The sequence below is a fragment of the Alligator sinensis genome, unplaced genomic scaffold, assembly GCF_000455745.1.
Source record: "Alligator sinensis unplaced genomic scaffold, ASM45574v1 scaffold532_1, whole genome shotgun sequence".
Taxonomy (NCBI): Eukaryota; Metazoa; Chordata; order Crocodylia; family Alligatoridae; genus Alligator; species Alligator sinensis.
In genome coordinates this window covers 1077479-1083133 of record NW_005842451.1, presented here as the reverse complement: position 1 = coordinate 1083133, position 5655 = coordinate 1077479, and positions in this window count along the sequence as shown.

Genomic DNA, 5655 nt, shown 5'->3' with positions numbered 1-5655 from the left:
AGGAATGGTCTCTGTTAAGTTAGTTCAGTACCAACCATCTGGGGGCAATACCAATAATATTTTTGAGTTTATATAACACTGTTGAAGGTTTTAATAACTAGAGCATATTGATTATTTTTAAGAATAATGAAAGGCTAACAGTCCATCAATGATCCTTCATTTCTGAACGTTGCTCTTTGGATTTCATGAATGTGTTTATTCTTGTTTGACTAAATTTATTAGTCACCTTGATGTTTGTTTTGTTATAATAAAAAAAACTTTGTTTTCAAATAAACACTAAGTAATAGAATATTACTAACTCATAGAAGGCAAATACATGTTAAGGATCTAATCTTACACTTTAAACATTATGTGTGTGTATAATGTAGCAGGATAGAGATAATGGAATCATAATTGACTTGGAAAATTAAGTTAGAGGAATAATGACACTAATGGTTTCTGTAATGAAAGAGGAGAGAAAGTTGGCAAGATCATTTATGGAAGAAAATACTTGACACTATAAAGAACTAATGGAGGCAAAAAAAGAGACTATATGCATTAGCGGGCATAATGGCAAACAGCAGGGGTGAAGTACTGATAACAGCAAATGGAAGCTCAACGAATTCAGAACTACAGCCATGCAATCTGGTGAAGTCAGAATCAGGATTCTTGGTTTCCATTCCCAACTTTGTTTTTGGCCTGCTATGTGATCTTGAATAAGACCTTTCACCTGTATGTTACTCCATTTTCCCTTACCACTTTGTTAGTTTGGTTTTTTTTAAAAGAAACACGTGCCTCCCACCTTGCAGTGCCAAACATTTTTTATTATGCATATCTGAACCACTTGGTCATTGTGGTAGGCAGGGCCATTCTGAAACACACTGTGTTGCTCCGTATGTGCCACCTCCCCAAAGGACATTTTGTGCCCCTGAACTTGTCTAACATCTCTCCCGACTATACAGATGATTCAGTAACAGATATTGCCAAACAGTTCTTGCTTCTTGCTTATTCCCTGGACCTTCATGGCTACCTCAACACCACTAACTCCTCCAGGAGGAAGTTGGGTAGTCCCAACACAGTACCACAGCTGTATTGCTTCCAGTTTACAAGATAGTTTGCAGTGAATTTCAGCCTAGGGCTGCCTTGTACTATAAGTGGGCATTAAAGACATGACCACTGGGGTGGACTCTTATTAATAAGATTTGTTCCTCTAGAATAGAAAAAGATCCAATCCTTTTTTTTTTTTTAAATTGGCAAATCCCTTGCTAGTGTTTTCCAATAATTAATTATCTGTTGAGTCTGTATTTTCAGGATGAACTTTGATTTAAACCTTCTCTTATGATGGCTTTGTTAGATTTAAGTGCTTTCTAGTATCATTTGTCATCTCTTCATGTAGGCAGTTTCAGATCATGATTGATACAGAGATAGAAAGACTTGGAAACCTATTTAATTTGCCACTTTATGAGAAGGAGTATGAAGTTGTAGTTGAAGCAGATAGCAGAGTTTTGAGGATTTGGTGTGAGCTTGGACAAACCACTTAACCTCCATGTGCCTTGGTTTCTTCTTTTGTATGACAGACACAACAGTATCTATCTATGTGAAAGGAACGGTGATAGGATTAATCCTATGGTTTTAAGGATTAATCCTACAGTTAGTTCTGAAATAGTTAAGGAGCTCCTGGAGGAGCTAGATGGGTACAAGTCAGCAGGCCTGGATGACGTCCATCCATGGCTGCTGAAAGAATTGGCCAGTGTCATTGAGCCACTGGCACAGCTGTTTGAGCACTCATGGTGCTCCGGCCAGGTCCCTGAGGACTGGAGAAGGGCCAATGTGGTGCCCATTTTCAAGAAAGGGAGAAGGGGTGAGCCGGGTAACTTTAGACCAGTCAGTCTTACCTCTATTCCTGGGAAAATGCTAGAGAAAATAATCAAAGAACACATTTGTGCAGGCCCAGCAGGGGAAACGATGCTGAGGGGAAACCAGCATAGGTTTGTCACAGGTAGATCCTGCCCGACAAACCTTGTAGCCTTCTATGACCAGGTCACACACTGCCTGGATGCGGGAGCTGAGGCTGATGTCATCTTCTTGGATTTTAGGAAGGCCTTCGACACAGTTTCGCACCCTATCCTCATTGGGAAGCTAGCAGACTGTGGAGTGGACGCCTACACGGTCAGGTGGGTGGCCAACTGGCTTAGGGACCGGACCCAGAGAGTGGTGGTGGATGGTTCCTTCTCGGCCTGGAGGGAGGTGGGCAGTGGGGTCCTGCAGGGTTCGGTCCTCGGACTGATATTTAATATCTTCATCAGCGATTTGGACGAGGGCGTGGAGAGCACCCTCTCCAAGTTCACTGATGATACCAAGTTATGGGGCAAAGTTAGTACACCGGAGGGCAGGGAGCAGATTCAGACCAACCTGGACAGGTTGGATCAATGGGCAGAGAGAAATAGGATGCAGTTTAATAAAAGATAAATGTAACGTACTCCACCTGGGAAGGAGGAACCCACAGCGTACGTATAGTTTGGGGAGTGTCCTTCTCAGCAGCTCGGATGCAAAGAGGGATCTTGGAGTCATAATTGACTCCAAGATGAACATGAGCTGACAGTGTAACGAGGCCATCAACAAGGCCAATCGCACCTTGTCGTGCATTAGCCGGTGCATGATTAATAGATCATAGGAGGTGATGCTCCCCCTTTATGCGGCACTGGTCAGGCCGCAGTTGAAGTGCTGTGTCCAGTTTTGGGTGCCACACTTCAAGAGGGACGTGGGGAATCTGGAGAGGGTCCAGAGGAGGGCCACTCGCATGATTAGTGACCTTCATGATAGACCCTACGGGGGGAGGTTGAGAGAGCTGAATCTCTTCAGCCTTCACAAGAGACAGCTGAGGGGAGATCTTGTGGCCGCCTATAAATTTATTAGGGGAGGTCAACGGGGAATAGGGGAAGCGCTGTTTACTAAGGCGCCCCAAGGAGTGACTAGGAATAACGGGTGTAAACTAGTTGAGAGTGGATTTAGGTTAGATATTAGGAAGAAATTTTTCACAGTAAGGGTGGCCAGGATCTGGAATGGGCTTCCAAGAGAGGTGGTGCTATCACCTAGCTTGGAGGTCTTCAAGAGAAGGCTAGATAGTCACCTGGCTGGGGTCATCTGACCTCGGTCCTCTTTCCTGCCAGGGGCAGGGGGTCAGACACGCTGATCCATTGTGGTCCCTTCTGACTCTACAATCTCTGAATCTATGATTTGTCAAGTACCTTCATTTCCCCTTTCCCTGTAAAGGAAATGCTGTTTACCTTTTAAGTTGATCCTTTCTCAAGAAGGGTGAGATATTGGAGCCAGAGATCTGACTCTGCCTCTTCCTTCCTGAAAGCAGGCAAAGAATGATAGAGTTAACATTCTGCACATAATAGGTGGTTACGCTGTCTCTGAAGCTGCAATAAAAACTATAGTGAATTAAAAAAATAAACATTGTTTTACCCCCTTCTCTGCCTGGAAGAGAATGATCTTCCTAGCCTTGCAATTGAGAAACCCATAGATATGGCACAACTATTATAAAATTGTGTATAAAAAAACCTAAAGCTACTGTAAATACCAATGAACTTACAGTCTGGGGGAGTTGGGCGACTGAAGAGAATGTGTGTTTAATTATATTATAAAACATTATATTTTGGTAATATGTATATTATAAAACAGTACATTTTATAACACAACATAAAACATTCTCTCTCTATCTGGAGTAACTCAGGTTTTGGACTGTAGAGGAAGAGAGGTAAATAAAGAATTGAAAAGAGTTTTATGTCATGAAAATGCTAGTTGTCAAACTCTGGACCAGATGGTTCAGGCTGAGGATTTGTTTTACAGTATATTGCGTGAGGTTAAGGAACAGGCATAGGTAATACAGTGATGATCTGTGTTCTAGTGGAACCATACTGCTGACTGCCACCACCTCGCAGCATGTACACAGAAATGCACACACGTGTGATTCTTACCCGACTTCATAGTGCTTACTAGGTTGGATGTAATTGGATTCTAACTGAATTACTCTGGCAGATGGGACTAGATCCTAACAGATGGCAGCATGACTAAGCTAAAATCCAAATTCCCAAACCTAATAACACATATGACAAGCTAATAGTTGAAGATGCAAACAAACTCTAGAAGAAGAGGGAGGTGCAATGAATCTTAAATCTTTAAGAAACTACTTTTTTTTTTTTTAAGGAAAACTGCTAATCAATATGACTGCACATTCCACATAAAATGTCATACCACTGTATCTCTTCCCTGAGGGTGTTGTGGTGCTAAGTGGGAGTAAAGTGTGAGCAGAATTTGGTGTGCAGCTTGTATTTTGGTTTACACTTTCCCCCATAAAAATACAGTAAATGATTTAAAACCCTGCTACTGTTACAGCTGCCTCAGTGCTGCTTCATTATTCTCCTCTTCGTTGACTATAACATGTGCCTTTTTATGGTTTGTTAAAAAATGGTGGTGGTGGATGGGGGGGGGGGGGGGGGGTGGAAGTCATTAATTTGGTGTGCAGCTTGTATTTTGGTTTACACTTTCCCCCATAAAAATACAGTAAATGATTTAAAACCCTGCTACTGTTACAGCTGCCTCAGTGCTGCTTCATTATTCTCCTCTTCGTTGACTATAACATGTGCCTTTTTATGGTTTGTTAAAAAATGGTGGTGGTGGATGGGGGGGGGGGGGGGGGGTGGAAGTCATTAAAACCTTTTTTAAAAAATGGTGGTGGTGGATGGGGGGGGGGAGGGGGTGTGGAAGTCATGCAAACCTTTTTGTTGAAATGTAGACAAATTTCTCTAATTTCAGAGCATTTCTGCCACTGACATAGGCAGATTTGCAAAGGCACAAAAGGCAGAAATGCAGGTAATCACACCAAAATTCAGTGGCCTAACTGCCCTTTGTGCCTTTGAAAATTTCCCTTCAGTGAGATTTTTGTATGAGAGTTTCTGTTTTGCTTTTGGCTGTAATTGTTTTAAAAACTGAATTTGGATCCCATGACAGTTGTTGGACAGAGTCCCAGAGAGTGAAAGACTGTATGGCCGTGTCCAGATAAGCATGGCCATGTGGTATGTGTGCATGGTCATATAACATGGTCTGCTGGTCTCTGCTCTGCAAGGGAGCAGTACAGGGGGGTTACCCAGGGGTTGATAAAACCCGTGCAAAAAAAAAAACAAACAAAAAAAAGTGGAGTGGCGCACATGGGGCAGAGTATGCTGGTCAAAACTGGAGCCTGGCTGGCTGGAGCTACATTGTGGCTGCCAGGCAGGCTCCGAGTGGCAGGATTGCCACTGCTGTAGCCCTAGGAAGACCCCAGGTAAGGCTGCTGGGACCAGCCCAGTGCTGGCTCCAGCCTCCCCTATCCCGCCTGGGGTAACCTGCCACACTCCAGAGCGTGTGTGGCATGGACATTCCCTGAGAACAGCTAGTGGCTGCTAGTTGTCCCCAGGGAACCAAACGTTCATGTTGGTCTGGATGTGGTCTATATGTTTGCTTAATTCCTTGGGTCAGAGATATTAGCAGTTCAAGTTTTCTCACCCTGCCCTGCTGGTACATTTCATATGAGGGAACTCAACACGATTCCACTTAAATTACATCCGAACTCCGAGCTCCAAGCTTCATTTAGAAGATTGTTCCTGGTCCCACTGAATTTAACCTCCTATT